Source organism: Leucopleurus acutus (genome assembly GCF_964270905.1).
Source record: "Leucopleurus acutus genome assembly, chromosome: 14".
Classification (NCBI taxonomy): Eukaryota; Metazoa; Chordata; class Mammalia; order Artiodactyla; family Delphinidae; genus Leucopleurus; species Leucopleurus acutus.
Window position 1 is genome coordinate 6,830,906 of NC_139156.1, and position 12,742 is coordinate 6,843,647.

Sequence of the window (12,742 nt, forward strand, 5' to 3'; positions counted from 1 at the left end):
CCTCAGAGTGGGAGAAAATATTTGCAAATGAAGCGACTGACCAAGGATTAATCTCCAAAATTTATAATGTGGTTTTAAGAGAAATGATAGTTTAGGTCAAGAAGGTAGTAAATGGCTAGCAAATTTGCTTACCAGAAAGTTTTTACTTATGTGGGAATATCAGGCTCGAAGGCTTATGTACATAAGTTCCATAAACCAGTAGAATTATTCAAAGTTCTATAAATCAAGATGATAGGCCCATTCATAATGCTGTAATTAAATAATTTGCATCATTAGTATGTCATTTTCCAGAAAAGATCGGTTAATGCATCTACTGAAGAATTATATTCAGTGTGATATGATGCATTCATATGGACATAGTCACTAGCTTGAAAACTGCTGCAATGTAGCAATCCATAATAAACAGAGACTGGATGAACAAAGAAAATTATCTATTAGTTGTTTTAAGGAAAGAAATTGAATTGTTTGTACAGCCAACTGTTCCTAATGTTTCCAAACTCCATCTTCTCATCAACATGTGTATTTGAGAATGGCGGATTGTGCAAATCCTGATGAGGGTAACCATCGCCTATTTCACAGTGAGAGTCAACATTCATTGAAGAGAGAAGTAATTAATTAACTGCTTTTTAAAAATTAATTTATTTTTTCACACACACACACTGTATTTTATTTTTACAAGAGATAAATAAACTGACACCAAGCATTGTAAATGGATGACCACAACAAAAGCAACAATGATTGCAATTACCAAACACGAAACACACTCATACTGTGTCATAATATTGACATTCAGTCCAGTAATCCTCCACTGTAACAGCTCCTTTACTTTGCAGTGAAAATTGATTTGTATATTTTTTGCCTCTGAGTCCTTGTGGGATTTTTTTTTATTCAAATAGAAAGTCACAAAAATTATAGTCATCCTCATCAGTTCACTCAGTCCCATGTAATTAATTTTTTTAATTTGATCTTTTGTTAGCACTTTTATGAAATCATCAGTTTTCCATAAGAGTTCTGAAAATGCTTATTCATTCAGTTCAGCAGTATAGTCAGTTACCAGAAACCTGTACTTGTCAGAGTCTTTTCCATGAATTCCTTGAAGATGAAACCCTTTTATAGGAACATCTTTGCAAAATCATCAGAGTACACCTAGAACTGTCTGTAAATGACAAAAGACTTAAAAATGACCACGGTTAAAGATTTGATGAAAGTTCATAATAATGCAATTGACAAGGAAATTTAGTTATTTCTGAGATATACATTTTAAAGTAATAACTAGAATTATGACTTATAACATTATACCAGAACATATAAGATTTTTAGAAATTTCATGTAATGTCTGAAACATTTATATTAACATATTTCCATACAAATAACCCGAAGAAAGTTTAATATTAGTTATTTTTTTTCTTTGTTTTTTTATACTGCAGGTTCTTATTAGTCATCAATTTTATACACATCAGTGTATACATGTCAGTCCCAATCGCCCAATTCAGCACACCACCATCCCCACCCCACAGCGGTTTTCCCCCCTTGGTGTCCATACATTTGTCCTCTACATCTGTGTATCAACTTCCGCCCTGCAAACCGATTCATCTGTACCATTTTTCTAGGTTCCACATACATGTGTTAATATATTATATTTGTTTTTCTCTTCCTGACTTACTTCACTCTGTATGACAGTCTCTAGATCCATCCACGTCTCTACAAATGACTCAATTTCATTCCTTTTTATGGCTGAGTAATATTCCATTGTATATATGTACCACATCTTTATCCATTTGTCTGTCGATGGGCATTTAGGTTGGTTCCATGACCTGGCTATTGTAAATAGTGCTGCAATGAACATTCGGATGTCGTGTCTTTTTGAATTATGGTTTTCTCTGGGTATATGCCCAGTAGTGGGATTGCTGGATCATATGGTAGTGCTCTTTGTAGTTTTTTAAGGAACCTCCGTACTGTTCTCCATAGTGGCTGTATCAAGTTACATTCCCACCAACAGTGCAAGACGGTTCCCTTTTCTCCACACCCTCTCCAGCATTTGTTGTGTGTAGATTTTCTGATGATGCCCATTCTAACTGGTGTGAGGTGATACCTCATTGTAGTTTTGATTTGCATTTCTCTAATAATTAGTGATGTTGAGCAGCTTTTCATGTGCTTCTTGGCCATCTGTATGTCTTCTTTAGAGAAATGTCTATTTAGGTCTTCTGCCCATTTTTGGATTGGGTTGTTTGTTTCTTTAATATTGAGCTGCATGAGCTGTTTATATATTTTGGAGATTAATCCTTTGTTCATTGATTCATTTGCAAATATTTTCTCCCATTCTGAGGGTTGTGTTTTCATCTTGTTTATGGTTTCCTTTGCTGTGCAAAAGCTTTGAAGTTTCATTAGGTCCCATTTGTTTATTTTTGTTTTTATTTCCATTATTCTAGGAGGTGGATCAAAAAAGATCTTGCAGTGATTTATGTCAAAGAGTGTTCTTCCTATGTTTTCCTCTAAGAGTTTTATAGTGTCCGGTCTTACATTTAGGTCTTGAATCCATTTTGAGTTTATTTTTGTGTATGGTGTTAGGGAGTGTTCTAATTTCATTCTTTTACATGTAGCTGTCCAATTTTCCCAGCACCACTTATTGAAGAGATTGTCTTTTCTCCATTGTATATCTTTGCCTCCTTTGTCATAGATTAGTTGACCATAGGTGTGTGGGTTTATCTCTGGGCTTTCTGTCTTGTTCCATTGATCTATGTTTCTGTTTTTGTGGCAGTAGCATATTGTCTTGATTACTGTAGCCTTGTAGTATAGCCTGAAGCCAGGGAGTCTGATTCCTACCACTCCGTTTTTTTCCCTCAAAACTGCTTTGGCTATTCGGGGTCTTTTGTGTCTCCATACAAATTTTAAGATGATTTGTCCTATTTCCGTAAAAAATGCCATTGGTAACTTGATAGGGATTGCATTGAATCTGTAGATTGCTTTGGGTAGTATAGACATTTTCAAAATATTGATTCTTCCAATCCAAGAACATGGTATATCTCTCCATCTGTTTGTATCATCTTTAATTTCTTTCATCAGTGTCTTATAGTTTTCTGCATACAGGTCTTTTGTCTCCTTAGGTAAGTTTATTCCTAGGTATTTTATTCTTTTTGTTGCAGGGTAAATGGGAGTGTTTCCATAATTTCTCTTTCAGATTTTTCATTATTAGTGTATAGGAATGCAAGAGATTTCTGTGCACTAATTTTGTATCCTGCAACTTTAGCAAATTCATTGATTAGCTCTAGTAGTTTTCTGGTGGCATTTTTAGGATTCTCTATGTATAGTATCATGTCATCTGCAAACAGTGACAGATTAACTTCTTCTTTTCCAATTTGTATTCCTTTTCTTTCTTTTTCTTCTCTGATTGCTGTGGCTAGGACTTCCAAAACTATGTTGAATAATAGTGGTGAGAGTGGACATCCTTGTCTCATTCCTGATCTTAGAGGAAATGCTTTGAGTTTTTCACCATTGAGAATGATGTTTGCTGTGGGTTTGTCGTATATGACCTTCATTATGTTGAGGTAGGTTCCCTCTATGCCCACTTTCTGGAGAGTTTTTATCATAAATGGGTGTTGAATTTTGTCAAAAGCTTTTTCTGCATCTATTGAGATGATCATATGGTTTTTATTCTTCAATTTGTTACTGTGGTGTATCACATTGATTGATTGGCATATATTGAAGAATCCTTTCATCGCTGGGAAGGATCCTACTTGATAATGGTGTATGATCCTTTTAATGTGTTGTTCGATTCTGTTTGCTACTATTTTGATGAGGATTTTTGCATCTATATTCATCAGTGATACTGGTTTATAATTTTCTTTTTTTGTAGTCTCTTTGTCTGGTTTTGGTATCAGGGTGATGGTGGCCTCATAGAATGAGTTTGGGAGTGTTCTTTCCTCTGCAATTTTTTGGAAGAGTTTGAGAAGGATGGGTGTTAGCTCTTCTCTAAATGTTTGTTAGAATTCACCTGTGAAGCCATCTGGTCCTGGACTTTTGTTTGTTGGAAGATTTTTAATCACAGTTTCAATTTCATTACTTGTGATTGGTCTGTTCATGTATTCTGTTTCTTCCTGGTTCAGTCTTGGAAGGTTATACCTTTCTAAGAATTTGTCCATTTCTTGCAGGTTGTCCATTTTGTTGGCATAGAGTGGCTTGTAGTAGTCTCTTAGGATTCTTTGTATTTCTGCGGTGTCTGTTGTAACTTCTCCTTTTTCATTTCTAATTTTATTGATTTGAGTCCTCTCCCTCTTTTTCTTGATGAGTCTGGCTAATGGTTTATCAATTTTGTTTATCTTCTCGAAGAACCAGCTTTTAGTTTTATTGACCTTTGCTATTGTTTTCTTTGTTTCTATTTCATTTATTTCTGCTGTGATCTTTTTGATTTCTTTCCTTCTGCTAACTTTGGGTTTTGTTTGTTCTTCTCTCTCTACTTCCTTTAGGTGTAAGGTTAGATTGTTTACATGAGGTTTTTCTTGTTTCTTGAGGTAGGCTTGTATAGCTATAAACTTCCCTCTTAGAACTGCTTTTGCTGCATCGCATAGGTTTTGGATCGCCGTGTTTTCATTGTCATTTGTCTCTAGGTATTTTTTGATTTCCTCTTTGATTTCTTCAGTGATCTCTTGGTTATTTAGTAACGTATTGTTTAGCCTCCATGTGTTTGTGTTTTTTACGTTTTTTTTCCCTGTAATTCATTTTTAATCTCATAGCGTTGTGGTCAGAAAAGATGCTTGATATGATTTCAGTTTTCTTAAATTTACTGAGGCTTGATTTGTGACTAAAGATGTGACCTATCCTGGAGAATGTTCCATGCGCACTTGAGAAGAAAGTGTAATCTGCTGTTTTTGGATGGAATGTCCTATAAATATCAATTAACTCTATCTGGTCTATTGTGTCATTTAAAGCTTCTGTTTCCTTATTTATCTTCATTTTGGATGATCTGTCCACTGGTGTAAGTGAGGTGTTAAAGTCCCCCAGTATTATTGTGTTACTGTCGATTTCCTCTTTTATAGCTGTTAGCAGTTGCCTTATGTATTGAGGTGCTCCTATGTTGGGTGCATATATATATATATATATATATATATATATATATATATATATAGTTGTTATATCTTCTTCTTGGATTGATCCCTTGATTGTTATGTAGTGTCCTTCCTTGTCTCTTGTAACATTTTTTATTTTAAAGTCTATTTTATCTGATATGAGTATGGCTACTCCAGCTTTCTTTTTTATTTTTATTTTTATTTTTTTTTTGCGGTATGTGGGCCTCTCACTGTTGTGGCCTCTCCCATTGCGGAGCACAGGCTCCGGACATGCAGGCCCAGCAGCCATGGCTCACGGGCCCAGCCACTCCGCAGCATGTGGGATCTTCCTGGACCGGGGCATGAACCTGTGTCCCCTGCATTGGCAGGCGCACTCTCAACCACTGCACCACCAGGGAAGCCCTACTCCTGCTTTCTTTTGATTTCCATTGGCATGGAATATCTTTTTTCATCCCCTCACTTGCAGTCTGTATGTGTCCCTAGGTCTGAAGTGGGTCTCTTGTAGACAGCATATATATGGGTCTTGTTTTTGTATCCATTCAGCAAGCCTGTGTCTTTTGGTTGGAGCATTTAATCCATTCACATTTAAGGTAATTATATATCTGTATGTTCCTATGCCCATTTCCTTAATTGTTTTGGGTTTGTTTTTGTAGGTCCTTTTCTTCTCTTGTGTTTCCCACTCAGAGAAGTTTCTTTAGCATTTGTTGTAGAGCTGGTTTGGTGGTGCTGAATTCTCTTAGCTTTTGCTTGTCTGTAAAGATTATTTTTTTTTTTTTTTTTTTGCCGTACGCGGGCCTGTCACTGTTGTGGCCTCTCCCGTTGGGGAGCGCAGGCTCTGGACGCACTGGCCCAGCGGCCATGGCTCACAGGCCTAGCCGCTCCGCGGCATGTGGGATCTTCCCGGACCAGGGCACAAACCTGTGTCCCCTGCATCGGCAGGTGGACTCTCAACCACTGTGCCACCAGAGAAGGCCCCTGTAAAGCTTCTGATTTCTCCATCAAATTTGAATGAGATCCTTGCCGGTCGAGTAATCTTGGTTGTAGGTTCTTCCCTTTCATCACTTTAAGTATATCATGCCACTCCCTTCTGGCTTGTAGAGTTTACGCTGAGAAATCAGCTGTTAACCTTATGGGAGTTACCTTGTATGTTATTTTTTGTTTTTCCTTTGCTGCTTTCAATTTTTCTTTGTCGTTAATTTTTGCCAATTTGATTACTATGTGTCTTGGCGTGTTTCTCCTTGGGTTCGTCCTCATGGGACTCGCTACGCTTCCTGGACTTGGGTGGCTATTTCCTTTCCCATGTTAGGGAAGTTTTCGACTATAATCTCTTCAAATATTTTCTCTGGTCCTTTCTCTCTCTCTTCTCCTTCTGGGACCCCTATAAGGCAAATGTTGTTGCATTTAATGTTGTCCCAGAAGTCTCTTAGGCTGTCTTCATTTCTTTTCATTGTTTTTTCTTTAGTCTGTTCCGCAGCAGTGAATTCCACCGTTCTGTCTTCCAGGTCACTTATCCGTTCTTCTGCCTCAGTTATTCTGCTATTGATTCCTTCTAGTGTAGTTTTCATTTCAGTTATTATATTTGTTCATCTCTGTTTGTTCTTTAATTCTTCTAGGTCTTCGTTAAACATTTCTTTCATCTTCTTGATCTTTGCCTCCATTCTTTTTCCGAGGTCCTGGATCATCTTCACTATCATTATTCTGAATTCCTTTTTTGGAAGGTTGCCTATCTCCACTTCATTTAGTTGTTTTTCTGGGGTTTTATCTTGTTCCTTCATCTGGTACATAGCCCTCTGCCTTTTCATCTTGTCTGTCTTTCTGTGAATGTGGTTTTTGTTCCACAGGCTGCAGGACTGTAGTTCTTCTTGCTTCTGCTGTCTGCCCTCTGGTGGATGAGGCTACCTAAGAGGCTTGATGGGAGGGACTGGTGGTGGGTAGAGCTGACCATTGCTCTGGTGGGCAGAGCTCAGTGAAACTTTAATCCACTTGACTGTTGATTGTGGGGGCTGGGTTCCCTCCCTGTTGGTTGTTTGGCCTGAGGCAACGCAACACTGGAGCCTACCTGGGCTCTTTGGTGGGGCTGATGACAGACTCTGGAGTCTGTCACACGCCAAGGAGTACTTCCCAGAACTTCTGCTTCCAGTGTCCTTGTCCCCATGGTGAGCCACAGCCTGCCCCCCCCCCCGCCTCTGCAGGAGACCCTCCAACACTAGCAGGTAGGTCTGGTTCAGTCTCCCCTGGGGTCACTGCTCCTTCCCCTCTGTCCCGATGCGCACACTACTTTGTGTGTGCCCTCCAAGAGTGGAGTCTCTGTTTCCCCCAGTCTGTCGAAGTCCTGCAATCAATTCCCACTAGGTTTCAAAGTCTGTTTCTCTAGGAATTCCCCCTCCCGTTGCTGGACCCCCAGGTTGGGAAGCCTGACGTGGGGCTCAGAACCTTCAGTCCAGTGGGTGGACTTCTGTGGTACAAGTGTTCTCCAGTCTGTGAGTCACCCCCCCACCAGTTATGGGATTTGATTTTCCTGTGATTGCACCCCTCCTATCATCTCACTGTGGGTTCTCCTTTGTCTCTGGATGTGGGGTATCTTTTGGGGTGAGTTCCAGTGTCTTCCTGTCGATGATTGTCCAGCAGCTAGTTGTGATTCTGGTGTTCTTGCAAGAGGGAGTGAGAGCATGTCCTTCTACTCCAGCATCTTGGTTCCTCCCTCAATTAACTGCTTTTTAAAAATCTCAAACTTACAAAAAAATTGTAAGTATGGTACAAATAACTCTTTTTATGCACGACTTCAGAGAAAGTTGCCTACATGATGCTCCCAACATCCCAGAATATCTTGTATGTATTGTGTATTCCTACAAACAAGGATTTTCTCCAACAGAAATACAATTCAACTAAAAAAATGAGGAAATTAACACTGATATAATACTACTATCTGACCGTCAGGCAGCATTCAAGTCTTCCTAATTATCCCAACAATGTTTTTATAGCCAAAGGATCCAGTTCAGAATCACAGGTTGAGCTTAGTTGTCATTTCTTTCTTTCTTTCTTTCTTTTTTTTTTAGAAGTTGGTTGGTGTAGGTATCTTTATTTATTTTATTTTTGGCTGTGTCTGGTCTTCATCGCGGCACAAGCGATCTTCATTGTCGCGTGCGGGCTTCTCTCTAGTTGTGGTGCCCAGACTTCTCTCTAGTTGTGGCATGCGGGTTTCCTCCCTCTAGTTGTGGCGCACAAGCTCCAGAGAGCATGGGCTCTGTAGTTTGTGGCATGTGGGCTCTCCAGTTGAGATGCACGGGCTCAGTAGTTATGGTGCGAGGGCTTAGTTCCTCTGTGGCATGTGGGATCTCAGTTCCCCGACCAGGGATTGAAGCCACGTCCCCTGCATTGGAAGGCCATCCTTTACCACTGGACCACCAGGGATGTCCCAGTTGTCCTTTCTTTTAATCTCTTTGGTCTTTCCTTGATTATCATGACCTTGACACTTTAAAGATTATAGGCCAGTTATTTTGTGGAATTTCCTTCCATTTGGGTTTCCTATTTCCTTGTGATTAGAGTCACAATACATATCTGTGGCAGGAAAACCATAGGCATGATGCAGGTGGCATATACAGTCTCAGTTTGTTCCATTACTGATATTGCCTACTTTGATCCTTCGATTAGGGTGGAATCTGCCAGGCTTCTCCACTGTAGAAGTTCTCTTTTTCTATTTGTAATGAATAAGTATTTTGGGGGGAGGTGTTTTGAGACCATGTAAACATCTAATTCCTCATCATACCTTCAATTTACTCATTCATTTATTTATATCACTGTGAACTCATGGTTTCCTATTTTATGTAATGGGTTATAATTCATTACTAAAATTATTTAGTTTGATCCTCAAATTATACCAGATTTGGCCAGTGAGAGCCCCTTCAGTCTGGTTCCTGTGTCCTTTTGGCATGTCCTCATCGTTCTTTAAGCACTTTCTTACTTCTGGGCACAAAAAGAAACTCCAAGCTCATTTTGTTCTTTCTCTGTACCAGCCATGGAATCAGCCATTTCTCCAAGGTACCCTGGTTTCTTTTAATAAAGAATGGTATTTAAAAACCAATATCTGGATGCTAGATGTGCTCAGTACTATTGAGATGTCCCTGTTTCCAGGTCCTTTTTGGTGGACAGAAGTAGGAAATATATATACATCCACATATTGTATTTTTCTATATCTATCTAGATGTATTGAAAACCATGGTTCATACCAACATGTGAAAACTTTTAGCTCTCTTCTTTTCCATAATTGTAACTCCCTTCTCAGACAATGAGAAACCTAGCTCCCATTATCCTTAACACAGTACTTAGTTAATCAGAATCCAATGTGAATGCCCTCTTCACTCATTCAGTCTCTGACCCTCTTCATCAGCCCACCTCCAGCCCCTGCCCTCCCACAGAGATGCCTTTTTTGCCCATCCTGACATCCCGCACTGGGCAGCTACCTTCCCAGAAGCACGGACACCCTCCTCATGCCAGTCACGTGCAAACCCCTGCTCTGGGACACTGCAGTTCCACCTACCGCTCACAGATGCTGTTTTGCTCAAGCCCACTGACCAGCTTTTGCATTGGATTTTTATCAACCTCTTTACCTGTTCGTACTGCCTTAGTAAGATATTGTAACCTCCGTGGGCTTTCTGGAGGGTGCATAGTCTCAGAAAGGGGGCTGGGTGTGTGTGGTGCTGGAGCCTTCTAATATGGCCTGAAGGGAACAGTCCACTCTTCTGCTCCACCTGGCCTCCCAGAATGAAAGCTGTCACCCTGCTACAGATGTAACATAAATGTGCACAGTCAGCTGCTCCTGTGCACTGGGAGGCCTGCACAAAGGGCCTTTGCAACCTTCACAACCGTCTGCATTGCAAATGCTGCCTTTCCCCAAGCCACTCTTTCTTAAGTTGGGCAGAAGACAGAAATTCCAGGGTGTAGCTGCCATACTGGGCATGAAATGTAATGCACTCTCTGCCCACTGCCACCCCCACCCCAGGGGTTTAAACCTTGCCGTTGTCTCACGTGCACCATTTAGAGACTAGTGAACTGAGAAAGAAAAGACTTCTGGTAGAAGAGTTTTCTTGACTATAGAGCTAATATTTTAAATAGGACTAAAAATACCATTGTCTTTTGCCATTAAATGACTGAAGGTGAAATTTAGTGAACTTAATGTATCAAGGAGAGTAATTACGAGATAATTTAATTGCTAAATCATCCCATCTAAATTGTAAATTGTTAAAAGCAGAGTCTGTGCTCATAAACATTTAGTATTTTATACTAATTTTTATTTTATGCCTGTAATAAAAATGATTTAACTGTGTTGTCTTATATTTGAAAGGTTTGGAAATGCTTATGATGGACTATTACATTTTTGGCTCTCTGACACTTATTCAGAAGGATGCCATTTCTCAGCTTTCTTTTTCTTACATTTCAACAATAATGATATGGTTAGGAGGAAGACTCGACACACTCTGGAAACTTAAATAACTGTGAGAACATTCCAGTCACAGGTTCAGATTTGTTCATACAAAACCCAAGGCTGTAAGTTTGTCACAGCATTTGCAGCTTTCTGATTCTCGGGAATCATCTTTTATTTTGAAAACAGTCACACAAGCTCCATCTCCAGAGGCATCCAGGGCAGGGCTCTCATCTTCCTGTTGTGTCTGAGAATCCCGCAGACATAAGGAACGTTCCAGTCACTCCAAGCCAGGCTCAGGGAGCACTCAGACATGACTTAGAACCCAGCCAACTTACGCATTGATACTACAGGGCACACCCTTTTTTGTTTTAGAGAGATTTTTTTGAAGTTCCTCAAATCCAGATCACTTTAACCTTTTGTTTTATTTTTGTCTATTTGTGTCAGCTTTACATTTTTTAACCTGGCTGGCTGTGGTGGAGTAAGCAAGTGCCTGGAGCACCTCCATCAACATTACTGAGGCATTTCCCAGCTCCGTCAGGAACTGACCTGGCTGGAGGAAGTGAAAAGAAAATGATGCGGGCTTTCCTGGGGGCGCAGCAGTTGGGAGTCCGCCTGCCGATGCAGGGGACGCGGGTTCGTGCCCCGGTCCGGGAAGATCCCACATGCCGCGGAGCGGCTGGGCCCGTGAGCCATGGCCGCTGAGCCTGCGCGCCCGGAGCCTGTGCTCCGCAACGGGAGAGGCCGCAGCGGTGAGAGGCCCGCATACCGCAAAAAAAAAAAAAAAAAGAAAGAAAATGATGCTCCATGCTTCCTCAGCTCCAATTGGAATGCCCGCCCTCAGCCTCTGCAGATCTCAGCCCACGGATCCTTCAAGGCCTCCTCAGGTGCAGCTCCCGCCTTTCAGTCATCGTTGATCACCACTGCTGAAGCAACCCTCCCCTCCTTTGAAGAACTGCTGTTTTCCAGTGCCTTCCTAGTGGCCTCACTGCTTTGGGCAAATCGTGATGGCTACTCCTGTCCTTTGTGCTATCTTATGATGATCTCTCTGGGTAACTCTAAGTTCTTTGAAGGCAGGTACTGAATGGAATTCGACCTTGAATCTCTCATAGTGCATCAGTAGTGTGGAAATGGGTGCTGAATGAATGAAGAGAACCAGATGGAATGGCAGAGTTTTGGAGGGTGAAGCCTATGTGTGACATGGTTATCACAGAGGCCACAGCTGTAACAGTTACAGTTGTCTTAAGAGTGAGGAAGCTGAGCTAACAGAGAGAATAATGTCTAACCAGGCACGTATGGGCATTACTCTCAAATTCCCCTGTGGCCTTGGCGTGAATACTCTTATGTTCTTCTCCTGAAATTCCTGTAGCTTGGAGATGCCTGTGAAGGATCAGAGAAGTGTTCTCTGCTTCATCATCAGGAACAGCTCAGGACTGACATGTGAAATGTTCAGGTAAAAATGCAAAGCTTTAAAGAAAAAACTAAAGCAGCGTTTGTTTACTGAAGACAGAAATGGATGAGGACACAGCACAGCGACAACAGACGAGGGCGTCAGCCACATCTCTGTGTGCACTCGGTCCAGGTGCTTCCCCAGCCCCACCTCGGCAGCCACGTATCAGTCTGTACGTCAGTAACACACGTACCCGGCAGTCACTCCATCAGTTAAGCCGTGCCCACCACCCTGAAGCCTGCTCTGTCAGAGTCGCACTCTGTGGTCGTGGGCCTCCTTTTTCTCTCCTCCCAATTGTGTGGAGCGGTTCTTTGGCCTCGGGCTTCGCTTCACAGAGCCTGGCTTTGGATACTCTCCAGGATCTCTCCTTCCTGCTTACGAAAGAACTGGGCTGAGAGGGCAAATTGGGACCAGAAAAGTTTTTTTGGAACTTCTTTTGGCGACAAGCCTAAAAGGCCATCAAAGCTAAAAGCCATGTAATTTTTCTGCTGGGCAGAGAATGGAGCGAGGGTCTGGTTCTGCTTAGGAAATAAGATTCCCGTTTTTGTGGGAAGTTTGTGGTAGAAACAACCCATTTTGTGTTTTTAGTTTAAAAATTATTTCCTCTGCTCTGCTAGGTGAATAAATAATTGTGCTCCACTATGACAGAAATAGTCATTTTGTCCACATAAGAAAGCCTCTGGCAGCTTAGAAACAACAGACAATGAAACGTCCATGCTGGGTATCAGTTAAGTCTTAACGTTTTCAAGTGTGTATCTTTGACGAATGTTAAAGAATAAAGACATCCGGTAAAGGTCAAATTCGTGTTCT